The sequence below is a fragment of the Haliotis asinina genome, chromosome 8, assembly GCF_037392515.1.
Source record: "Haliotis asinina isolate JCU_RB_2024 chromosome 8, JCU_Hal_asi_v2, whole genome shotgun sequence".
Taxonomy (NCBI): domain Eukaryota; kingdom Metazoa; phylum Mollusca; class Gastropoda; order Lepetellida; family Haliotidae; genus Haliotis; species Haliotis asinina.
This window is the reverse complement of record NC_090287.1, coordinates 121,478-134,905: the sequence shown is the minus strand read 5'-3', so window position 1 is coordinate 134,905 and position 13,428 is coordinate 121,478. Positions and strand designations below refer to the sequence as shown.

At 39.0% G+C, this 13,428-nt stretch overlaps 1 long non-coding RNA gene across 1 annotated transcript; it reads left to right on the top strand.

Moving 5' to 3' along the window:
* Positions 1 to 2,711: 2,711 nt before the first annotated feature.
* LOC137295447 (uncharacterized) lies at positions 2,712 to 6,607 on the top strand. Its single transcript, XR_010957567.1, has 4 exons — positions 2,712 to 2,754; positions 4,346 to 4,390; positions 5,662 to 5,685; positions 6,478 to 6,607. It is a non-coding gene; the product is annotated as an uncharacterized lncRNA (long non-coding RNA).
* Positions 6,608 to 13,428: the final 6,821 nt, after the last annotated feature.

Below are 13,428 nucleotides of genomic sequence, written 5' to 3'. Positions count from 1 at the left end.
TCACTTGGTGTTGCTAGGTTGCAATTGTAATCTGTGTTAGGTGGTATAAACCTACACGTTATTTGTCATCATTCACTTGATGCTCAGTTAATGAATTTATAACAGGTATAATTAGTGGTAACGCCACTTAGATTACCCGACAAAGGCCACCATTTGGCATTTCTTGTGTTTGGATCGACCAAAGGATTAACCGATAACACGCTGATTGATTAATTACTTTTATGCGGATTTAAATGGGGGATTGGTCAAAAGGTAGTGTTGATGTATGTACATTTACTAATCTATACTGAATACTCTCTATCGTATCCGTGTCTGTGTAAAAACAACACCCTTCTTTCAAAAGATTAACCGCCAATACATTGATTGACTATTGGCTACCTAATTAGTTTTTTAAAGGAATGACGCACATTATGCAATTAGTTGCCAGGTGTGCAGGTGCGTGTGCAATAATTGACATAGTTATATGACATGCAACAAAAGAAACATTCCCCCCCCCCCCTCCCTTAATAAATCTATTACGATCTATTTAAGTGAGGATGAAAGTTTCTCCTGCTTTTTATAGCCAAACGATATGGAATCAAAGTGTTTGTATAAAGCTGTGTTGCTAAGGTTTCTTGTAAACTAATACATTCTGACAAATCTTTCATAGTGTTTAAATAATTCTTAATGGCGGGAGGATCTTTTTAACGTTTAGTGTAGATGTATTAAACACACATAAATCCTTAATATATGCGTGCATCTTTTTAAAAATGGCATTTGTATTTATTCGATCTGATCTGGAATTTGTTGTAATATTCATGTTGTGCACAGGAGCAGATAACTGGGGTGTACCATATGTCTCAATCTTGATGTATTTAGTATGTGATATCTCAGCAAGTGTACATTGATGCCAAATTGTTCAGGTTTTCATGTTAAAGGAGGAGATCATACCCTGGTGGATTCGTTGTGAAACAATAAATCTGTAAAAATCCTTAAAATAATGAATGTCACCTCATAAATCATAGCTAGTGGCATTCTTTGCTGATAACTGTCGATGTGGTAGCCTAGTGGTGTAGGCGCTCGATCCGGGTCTGATTCCTCTCATGGGCACAATCCGGGAAGTCCATTATACTGCTGGAATATTGCTAAAGGCGACGTACAAATACTCACTTACTCACTTTCATTGCTGTCAAACCCAAAATCTCATGCTGGAGGTACCACAGCTGAACTGGATTTGGTGGAACACTGTGTTTAGGAGTATTTCATGCAATGATGGCAGTGTATGGTTCTGAGGAGCTCAGGTCCCAATTAGTTGAAGCTGAGCAACGTTGGAGAGACCTTTGAGGTATGAATGTGTTTTGCAGCTTGACTCCTTTAGTCTTTCTAAAATTTAAATCCTACGCCACAAGGAAACACATGTGATACATGTGGTCTCACCTTAGTAAACTCAGTTTTTTCACAATTGCCTTGTCCACATACCGGTAAATTCTGTACCTGATGTGAAACATTGGTAATCTGAAATTTGAACCTTGAGAGTCTGACAGGTGACCTGTTGTATTCTCCACGTTGAGTGTTCTGTACTCGTTGACCAGTGATAGTATGTTATCGCTTTGAGCATGCACAGTGCATGGATAAATGCGCAACATAAACGGATTATTATGTTCTACAGATTAAAGATAGAATATAGCAGAGAGGGTTCAAGTGATCAGTTAGGCTGGTAAGGCTCATCATCACCTTAGGACTATTGCCCCTCGGGATCGGATGGCATGCACCAGCCACGTCGGTATCGGGTGTGACCGCCACATTCCATATGTCACCTTCTACGATAACCACAGGTTGCTGAATCTTTTTATGTACAGTTTTCAATCTCTTCTACAAAATAATATGGGGTAGAAAAATGCTATGTTTATATTAATTAAGAATCCAAGAAAATACGTGCAACATGATCGTTCCATTCCGTAACTAGCCTCCTATGATAACTACGGATTGCTGAAGACCTGTTCTCACCCAGGTCATCAGGCTTGTGAAACATCATAGGTTGGATAATCTTTTCATGCATAGTTTCCAATCACTTCTCAAGAACCACAATGCACAGAAAAAGCTAAATTAATGATGATTATAATTCGAGGAAAACCTGAAAGTTACCTCTGAAGTCAGTTTGTTGTGTTTTCTTCTGACAGTACTCATACATACTTCTCATGAAAAGTCTAGATTCACTGGTACAAACCCAGCCCTTTACTTCAGGCAACTGGTCTCTAAAGACTCTGCTAAATATGAAATACTGTTTAAAGGTAATGTTTACACATGAACTTATGTACTGTAAAATAAACTCATAACGTGCACAAGATCATTGTCTTGAGTTCTGTAAATGGTGGAAATCAGACGAATGCTTAACAAAACTTTACACCACAAGGCAGCTGTTCACATGCAGGTTTGCACAGTTGATTCCCCCAAGTTGCAGTTGATTTCCCGAATGGAGAAATCGACCTTTGATGTAACCATATATATATATTCATAACATACTGTCAGTGTTGTAAGTCTAAACATTTGAAGAGAAATATACATTACAGAAGCAATGTCACGGTTCTGAAAATATTCATTTTGCTGAAAAATGAAACTCAGTAAGGTGAACCATTCCATTCACAGCTGGAACCAATCATAATGTTCTCCGTGCTGTGAAAATGTTTATAAGTCTGTCGTGTTGATGGGCAAAACAGGTTTCCTGGCGACTACCCACACGGTTCAACATGAAGCTGTTCCTTCTGATGGTTCTTGGTAAGTTAGCCTATTGTGTGTCAGAAAACATCTGTGCTTTTGAAAAGGCTGTAAAGACCTCAAACACCAAACCACACCTAATTTCGTTTCGCAAAAAAAGTAAAACAAGTAAAGTGGATTTAAGATTGCGAATCCTCATAATTCTACCTGCATAAATGAACATTTAAATCTCAGAATTTTAGTCAATGGTTGAGCTGATTTTCTGTCTACTCTGCCTTACAGGGCAAATGCTTGCACACAGAACGCGAACTAGCTACATAACTAAGGGAAACACCAGGAAAATGATATTTCGGGTTTTGGGCCACTAAATCAAGATCAAATCCTTCCAGACATTAGACTTTTTTTATTACGATAATGCACTTTGACGTACTTCTTGAGGTACTTTCCATGCGACTCCTCGCTTCCAGTCAATTGAAATCGAGTCCTGCTTTACCCCGACTTGGCCCCGAATACTCTGAAGAGTCGTAATAGTGACCAAAATTAGACCACTTTCCTTCCTGAGGATCAAACGGACATACTTATGTTGAATCTAAACCGGAAGTGAGTCAGTAGTAATGTACCATTAGTGTAATATTTCAGAAATGTTACAGATACATAATAAATATGTGTACATAGAATAGAGCCCTGAAGGACAGAAGAATATCTAGGCTGAGAAGTAATTCCAGAGATAAAAAAATCTCAATTTTGAAAAAAAGTTCAGTGTCACATTTTTGCCCAAGGGAAAGGGTCCACTCCTTCTTAACGCATCAAATATCGGGCTTCAAATATCAAAGGGAAGCTAAAGGGAACGTATTGGGATAGCATTGATGTCATTTCCTTGTGAGTAGCACGTAAGTGTACTGATTATCAAATGGTTGGTAAGTGTTGAACATCAGTTATTCCTGAAAGAAGCATTTAGTGATTCTTCACCTTCTAGAAGGATTACATATTGGCGTATGAAGACCTTAACTATTTCTAACAAGAAAGATAACTTTCAGAAGGTTGAAGTTTCCTCCTGAGTTCGAATGTAGGCCTAACGTCATTCCAAATGTTTATCATTTTCCATGATTTTAATCGTGGAATATATGTGTTTTTAATGTTTGGCTAATTTGGCTAACACCGGAAAGGAGAATTTAAATCCAGCGAGGGACCATGCAGGTAGCAAAGTTAATTTATGTGCCTGTGTGCCCTGGTATCTACCTGCAGTTAGTGGTGATAAGAGTATTAAGTGTAATATGAAATCATAAGAAGATTATTTTAATATTTGAAATAGGTTTTAGACCTAAATTTTCATGTCTTTCTAATACTTTTACTGTGTTATGTGACTGATATTGTTTATATTTAACATAAGTCTTCTCTATATTAAATGATTAACGTATTGTACAAGGTGACCTTAAATTCTAACCCACCAACGCACGTATATACAGTTCTCTTAGTTTTTCTTAGTGGTGTCACATCGAGTGGTCAGACTCACGTTCCTGTGTATCGTATCCATGTCATTGATGTCAATCACTGAAATGAATCATCCAGTATTGATGAGAATGGCGTAAATCAATAAATAAACAACCAAGAAAAGTACTGAAACATTTGTTTTCTCGCTTATATGTTTCAGTTGTTTCCATGATACAAATGAATACACATTCTGGGATTGTGGATGGTGAGTAGAACAGCCTTTGGGTCAGTCATCTGCTCCTTTAGTCCCCAGAGACAGTATATAGAAGATACTAATCGTGTCTCCGCTAACAACACAATACATTGAGGTTCTTGAGAGGTATTTAGAAGTCGGTATTCTAATATGCGACAAAATGTTATGAATGTCAACTTCACGATGTTTCTGGGCTATTCCTTCGTCAGGTGGATGCTGACTAACAGTTAAACAGGATATATATACTTGTAATGTACATGAAGCCAGAGTGATGATTTTAAGCAGTGGATTAGAAGGTGATTGGTGAAGCCTTGCGTCTATTTCATTTCCCAGGCATTGGGTAGGTAAACCCCTTGGTTTCCGTATGGCTAATCTCTTGATGTTGATAGCTTCTGAAATTTTGCGTCGTCACCAATCATGGATCTTCGTCGCTATGATTGTAGTTGCTTGCCAGTTAATGGAGTGTGACAGATTGTTCACAATATGTTCAGAAAGGGTGGACTTTATATCTGATTTCTCTACTGAAGTTCTGTGCTCTTTCAGCCTAATGTCAGTGGGGCGAGATGTCTCTCCTACATAGTTGCTGCCACAGTTACACTTAAATTCGTAGATGCAGCCCCTAGACTTGTAAGTGGTCTTGGTTGGTGTACATCTGCCATTGGCCTTCAGAATGGTCTTCAGTGTTTTGTTAGACCTGAAGGTCACGTCACATCTATCTCAGCAGTTTGTTTTCAGCAGTCGACTGATGTGGTGGCTAATCTGACCTTGGTAGGGAATGTTAATTCTACCTGGGGATGGCTCAGGTTTTCGTTAGCGTTCTTCTTACTGTTGCAGGGTTGATGATATGGTTCTGTCTAAAGGTTGTTTGGGATAGCCGTTGAGGTTGACGAATGTAGTTCTTAGATAGTCTACTTCAGTATGCACGTTTGCTCTGGGGTTGATGGTTGGAGAGGTACTGATCCTACTGGTCGGTATGGGTGGGTTTTCTGTAGACGGAGAAGGCCATGTTGTTGGGGGGAGTACTGCAAGGACACATCCAGGAACGGTAGTTTCTCTTGGTCTTCTATTTCCATCGTGAACTATGGAGTAATCATATTGTTTAGTTCACTAAAACGCATAACCGGCATGCCATTTTGAGAAAATTTTCTTCACAACATGCTTAAGATATTAAGTACGCAGTTTAAAGTGGAGAATGTGATATCTAGAGAAGGCCCTTTATTCATGATCACACTTGGGTGTATCACATCAGAACATGTGCTGATACAGGTGTGTTTGTTTTTCAGCATCCGCCGCCGTGAGTGGCAGTAGTGAGTATGGCAGTCCAACAACACTAAATGAAACTATGAAAAGAAAAGCGACAAGATATCACAAAAGTGTCCTTTTTAATCACTCTCCCATTTTGACGATACCAGGTTTTGTAGAAAAGTGAACTTAATATGGTCATGTGTTATTTTATTTTTTTGCTTGTACTTAGTCCTCTTTTTGACACCCTAAACATTGGAACCACAACATACTTACAGCACTTGACTTAGCTACAAGAATGCACACGTAGAAAAGCACAGTGCGTGAAATTTGATGGTAATTATACCATGTTGCACCTGCAGTTTGAAAACGTTTCACATCTTTCCTTAAAGACCAGCTACAGATTAATTGGTAAAGTTCTGTGTCTTCAGTTCAACAAATCTTCGTCTTTAATGATTTGACACTCTAAAGATTAGAACCAGAACATAGTTACAGCACTTAACTCAACTATTCAGCAGACAAAATTATTTGTAGCAGTAGCAACTTAAAAACATAGGAAATACAGCCTCTATTTTACTTATTTCACTCTGTATTTGGTCTCTACCGTTTGTTTAGACAGATATTTTACTTTCCGTCACAATATGTCCTAACAGTGGACGTGACTTAACAAAAGGAGTTTGAGAGTGTCTGCGGCAAATCACTCAGCTCAAGATGTCTTTCACTATTACAGCCTAACATTCATGAAGGAGATGATATCATTCACGGCAGAGTTCCTCATCATACAGAATATGACACAGGTAAAGTATCTTCCTTACCGTAAATCCAAACTCGTTCACACACTGACCTCTTATGTACAGGGATTCCTTTTGGGAAGCGAAACGGTGGTGAGGAGTTGACAGACACTTCTGGAATACCTGATAATGGTCCCGAGGTAAAGGAATGACGCCGAAGAAGAACTCCCGAACATACTAACATGTAGAGACTGAAATAAAGAATTCTTGGTCCATGAAAACAGTTTCTTTTCCTTTTTTCGATGCGATATTTTGATGTGCTAAATGGTGTATGGTACAGCTCCGTGGGTTACTGAATTACATTTACACCTCACACTAGTAAACCTATGGCATAATATAGACGTATTGCTCCAAGATTTGAAAAATATGTTGATTCCCAAGTTGCAACGCGAAACTGCTGAAGTACTATGTGGGAACCAGAAACCAACAGAGAAATGCGCCTTAAATGACGATGGTATTCTTAGAACAAGCACTGATAACTGTCGGCTTCCTATCAGTGCTTGTTTTATACTGGCTTCCAGCTTTCGTTAATTCATTCCACTTGTTACTTTGTTATTGTTTTACCTGTACATATAAATATAGCTCTGTACCCCATTCTCAATCACCTGATGAAGGAGTAAGCTTTAATCCGAAAAGTTGTGTTCTCATATAAAGAAGTTGATATCCATAAAAATCTTCATTCTTACGATAATATTGGCACTTCGACCACAACCTCGCGTCCGAGGAAGAAAGCGTTATATTCATGCAAAATCCTTTTGGTCAGCAATGTGTAGTGAGCAGTCTTTATTTTATAAACTCGATGAATTTTGAAATCCCATTTTCTCTCCTGGAAGCGTGGAAGGGGGCGAACCATCCGATTTTGTATATACCACAGGCTTCCACACGCTCGCTTCTCACACACAAACAACCAGTTTAAGCACAAACTACGGGGTCCGGTGGAAATGTGTGCATAGTGACACCATCACCCGACCCCAAGGAGCAATTGACGGCAACACAACGATTCGGCATGTCTTTGGTGACGTCTAGAAATCAGCAAATTGACGAGCTTCCTACACATTTTCTATTCAATCAATTCAAAATCGTTCCTTCTATTACGTCACGTCCGGTTCTCTGGCGACAATGTTACGTAACCGTGTCTGTGGTTTCGTTTGAAGCGCTTGGTATTAATTAACCACATGTTTGTTTTTGTTTGTTTTTAAAAAAAAAACAATTGTGTTTCGTTTATGACTAACCAGATGTCTTTCATAAGCAGTGATAAAAAGAGTACCAAAAAAAATGAGTTTAGTGATCCTTTAAGAATTGCTAAGCTTCCAAGTTGGATTGCATGGTATATATGTGTATGGAAACACAGAAAAATAGAAATTCTTACTTTCTCATTATTCACCATAATTCTAAAATGCCATTCAAACAGATCATCTCTACACACACAGAATAAGCCCTGTCAGTATCGCCAAATGAACCAGCCATGCAAAGTTCCCGTTACACTTGAGTGCTCATCCATCCACTCTGGCCTGGTTCGGACTCCCGGGTGCTTCGTTTCGATGGAAGTAAACACAGGTACAGAATATTGCACTTTTGATTTGCGATGGTACGCTCATAATTTTGCTTATCTGTTTTTATCACAATCAGCACTGTATATTATATGTCATGAATAAGTGATAAATGTGTTTTGGAGGAACGCCACCTGTAATGGTACTGGGTGGACGTGAGCACTGAGCTATTAAGACGCGTATCGGCCTGAATTGTCAACCTATTAACCAGAAGGGTCACCCGATACATGGGATTTAACTTTCCAGTAGATTTTGTGCACGACAGCTACAGGTATTGTTGTTTGGAGGTGTTCTACTCCCCATGAACGGAAATGTAGAGAGCAACCCAGGACCATGTGGGACACGTCAGAGTAACTCAGCCCTCCACAGGACACGTCGCGACAGCAGATAACAGTGACCACTATATCAGCGCTATCCTTAACGGCATCCGGGGCCAACTACAGTCTCTCCACACTAATTTCGATACATTTGAGAAATCATTCGAGGCTATCCAATATGATCAGAGAGCAATGTGGAAGGTGATGGATAAACCTGGGGGAGGGGGATTTGGGAGAAGGCAACTATGTCACGAGACCTCGAAACTATGAAATCTGTCAAGATGAGATAATCTCTTATTCTCTGGAACTGAGTAAAAGGAAAAGGGAAACTGGAATGACAGCAAAGAGAAACTTACTTAACACCTTTATGAATGATAAAATGAAATTCACCTGTAGCGAAATTGCAGAAACGGGTATAGAACAAGCACATAGAACAACACAGACAGAGCATCCTACAGTCTACGAGGGATAACCTGAAGGATAACAGAAAATACCGAGTAGCACCAGACTTAACCGAGTCTGTGAGACAGACAAGGAAAATTCTTGGTGAATATGTTGTCGACAGGATCAGTTTACCGATTCTGAGCAGCGATCCCATGCCCACAGCACAGGCACGAGCAGGCGATGTGACAGCCGACTTCCATGAGATGGGGCGTGTTAGACGGCACAACAGAGATGGGAATGACCTCCGTGTAGACGACACGAGGTCGGACCCACAGGCAAACTCGAGCAGATGATGTGACTGCTCACCCGACCTTCCCGAGACGGGGCGCACTACACTGCATGACAGAAATGGGAGCCAGTTCCGTACATGAGACCGGACCCATAGGCAGACTCGCAGAGATAGGAGGGTGATCTAGGCCATGACCAACCTAAAGTTGCGTATTTCAGCGATCAAGCTAACACTTCTGCAAATAATCCACAACTACATTCACAAATATCAATTCTGTCCAGGAATATTAATGGTTTGTATTCAAAACTCGAAAATCTAAATTTTCTTAATGAATTTGATGTATTTTTCATTAATCGAAATGTGGGCGAAAAAATAAAGCAGACTTTTAACATGCCTTTCCAGACCACAGTCTGCCACCAGTGCGACCTGCAGAAGACACACACACGTGGTAGATACAATGGAGGTATTGCTGTCTACATCAGGAGGTCGCTAGGGTCTTTCTTCACTCGTCTCCATGGTGAATGGCCCAACTGTGTTTCTCTGCAGACAAATCTACCCTCTCAACAGAACATTCTAGGGTTTGTGTATGTACAGGATGCCGCCACCACGGCAGCAAACTTACATGATTCTGCTAACATTGAATTGTTGGAGTTAAGATTGATGACACTGAACACAGACTTACCCATGACTGTATTTACTATTTTAGTGGATCTTAATACATGTAATGGTGAGGAACAAGTGAGTGAGTTAAAAATCATCGTCACATCGGCAATATTCCAGCCATATCGTGACGAGAACGATTAATTACAAAAGTACACATTAATCAATGGTACATTATAAAAACCTGTCAACGAAGGACAGTAAAACCAACTAGAATATCACAGAAAATGTAAAACTAGTACTTAGGTCTAAAACAGTTCAACCACGGAGGACAATGCAATATAAAAATGGGCTATAGATTACCAACAACTGAAGGTAGATCACCGTACTAGGGACCATGGGGACTTACATTACTTTGGCTATCCTACCAGGATTTACACCATCCCTTCAGCCATTGGCTTTTATGCGGAGATTTGCTATACATTAAAATGACAAAAAGGCTACGATTAAAAACCTGGAAAACTTTAATTTACATCAAATGTTGCGGGACTTATGTACCTTCTCAGGAGGACAATAATTTTACAGTACTTTAACCCCCTTTGAGGGTACAGCCACTAACAAATTGAGCTACTAATTTAAACTTCCAATCATAAAATAAGTATCTATTTACAAATCAGTTAACAGATCTAATTCTTTTAAAAATGCAAGAATTAAATGAGAACTAGTATTGTTAAAAAGATCCTTCATTGTTCTTGATTTGAAATAGTTGTCCCTTGTGATGGAATACTCAACACTGTCAAGTAAGATGTGCTTGACTGTGATTCTTTCATCACAAGGGACGCAGAACGGAGGATCCTCACCTTTTAGTAGATATTCATGCGTGTATCTTGTGTGGCCAATACGACATCTTCAAATGACCTCTTCAAATCTGGACTGACATCCCAAACAGGTATGAACAATATAAGGTTTTATCGCATGTAATTTATTTATACCTACTTGGGTGTCCCAGTTCTTCTGCATGAGATCGCGGATGAAAGATCTAACTGTAGGTTTATAATCTGAGTATGGTATAAGAAGTGGTGTCACAGATTTGTTGAGTGCCTCCTTAGCAGAAGGATCAGCCATTGTGTTACCAGAAATGCCTACATGGCTGGGTAACCAACAGAAGACGATGTGGTATTGACCAGTAGCAAGATTATTATATAATTCAATAGTTTCAATTAAAAGTGGATGTTTACAAGAAATATTTTAATAGCCTGAAGACAAGAAAGGGAGTCTGAATAGATTATGTATTGTTTATGCGTATGGTGTTTTTGAATATATTTAAGAGCTGTTAATATTGCATTTGCTTCAGCTGTAAAAATAGAGCTGTTTTCTGGTAATCTAGAAGATATTGTTTTGGACCCAATGACGGCGGCACAAGCCACTGCGCCACCTCCTTGGATCCATCTGTAAATAAGGACTTGTAACTGCTATGTTTAATTTTTAATTGATTATATTCCTGCTTATATTGTAAATCATTAGTTTCTAATTTTTTAAGCATAGTTAATGTTAGGTCAACTTGTGGCCTAACCAACTGCCAGGGAGGAGAAGAAAGAAGACGGGAAGGAGCTATATTTCCCAGCTCAATGCCGGTAGCAGATAAAAATGGTTAATTCTTATACCAAGAGGCGGAACAAGAAAAGAGTTCTTACTGTTTAAATCCCCATATAGACAATTGAAAACACAGTTATGTGCAGGATTAGATTTGTTAGAGTGTAGTTTTGTAATGTATTGTAAAGATAATTTAATACGGCGTTGTGTAAGAGTTGGTTCATCAAACTGGACACAAAGACTGTCAACAGAAGTTCTAAATCATCCAAGACAAAGTCTTAGACCCTTGTGGTGTACCGAATCTAATAGTTTGAGGTTGCTTTTGCAGGCTCCACCACATACAATGGAGCCATAATCAAGGTTTAATCGGATGATCGATCTGTACAGTTGGAAAAGGGTCTTCTGGTCCCCTCCCCAGTTGCTATTTGAGACTACTTTTAATAAATCCATTGCCTTCATGCATTTAGTCTTTAACTGTTTGTGTGCGGTAGGAAGGTCAGGTGTTCATCAAAGACAACACCAAGAAACTTGGTCTCTTTGACAACTCTGACAGGAGATCCATCCAATACTAGATATGGATCCTTATATTTCCTGCAAAATTGAATGCAGTTGGTCTTGGCTTTTGAGAATTTGAAACCATTGTCAAGACACCATTTATGAATCATATTCAAACATAACTGCAACTGCCTTTCAATAGTATGCATGTTTTTACCATGAAAAGAAATGTTAAAATCATCCACAAAGAGTGATCCATCGATCGAATCATTTACGACTTTTGATAAACTATTGATTTTAATGCTAAACAAGGTAACAGACAAAATACTTCTTTGTGGGACACCCTGATCCTGACTGTAATGGTCAGACAGGGTAGAGCCTACTCTTACTTGAAATTGTCTGTCTTCTAGAAATTGAAATATAAATTGGGGTAGACGGCACCTCAAACCAAAGTCATGGACGATCTTTTAGAATGCCATACTTCCATGTCGTATCATATGCCTTTTCAAGGTCGAAACAAATGGATACAGCATGCTGTTTATTCAAAATTGAATTTTTAATAAAAGATTCCAAACGTACCAAATGATCGATGGTACTTCGGTATTTGCAAAAACCTCACTGAATGTTAGTGATGAGGTTGCTGGTTTTCAGGTACCAAACTAAACGATTATTAATCATAGGTTCCAGAGTCTTGCAAACACAGCTAGTAAGTGATATTGGGCGGTAGTTAGAAGGATCAGTATGATCCGGGCCAGTTTTAGGGATAGGAATGACAATAGCATTTCTCCATGATGATGAGAAATGGCCAGAAGTCCATATATTGTCAAAGGTAGTCAATAGTGTTTCTAAAGATGATTCAGGTAAATGTTTCCGTAACTGATAATGTATGTTATCGGACCCTGAACAGGGTCATGAGCTTGCCCAAAAGCAGTATGGAGCTCATGAATGGAAAAATTTCATTATAATCCTCCCCATTGTCTGAATTAAAATTAATTTTCTTTTTTTCTTCTTGGTCTAAACATTTCTTAAATGCCAGCAAATAGTTAGATGATCAGGAATGTTTAGCAAACGTTTCACCAATTTTATTGGCAATAACAGAAGTTTCGGTTAGAAGAGTATCACCCTCCTTTAGATGGTGGACACTACATTTGGATCCTTTACCTATAATTTTCTTCACCATATCCCAAACCTTAGAAATTGGTGTTCGTGAGTTGATTTTAGAAACATAATTTTGCCATGACTGTCGTTTATGTTGCTTAAAAGTGCGACGAGCCTTGGCATTTGAAATTTTAAACAGGTTCAAATTATGGACAGTTGGATGTCGACGGAAAAACTTTTCTACCTTCTTTCTCGCCTTTCCAGCTTGTTTGCAGTCACTGTTAAACCATGGTTTACGAATGTGTGGGACTGTAGAGGATTTGGGAATACATTCGGCAACAACAGCATTAACTTCATCAGAAAGTGTTTGAATTGGATCGCTGACACTAAGAAATAATTTAGGTTGCAATCTTTGAGTGCATAATGCATGAAATAAAGCCCAATCAGCTTTTGAACAGTTCCATCTTGAGGAAGGTGGAGCATCACTTGGATGTACAGTTGATAGAACAGTTGGAAAATGATCATCATGAACCGACCATTCAAATTCATTTAATAAGTCTGAGTCTGCAACATATGTCATATTTGGGATTTCACTTTCTCAGTAAAGTACAAATTCTAGTACTTTTTTTGGTTGAGTCCCATCCGGGATTCGAACCCGCACCCTCAGAGTACTAGAATTTGTACTTTACTG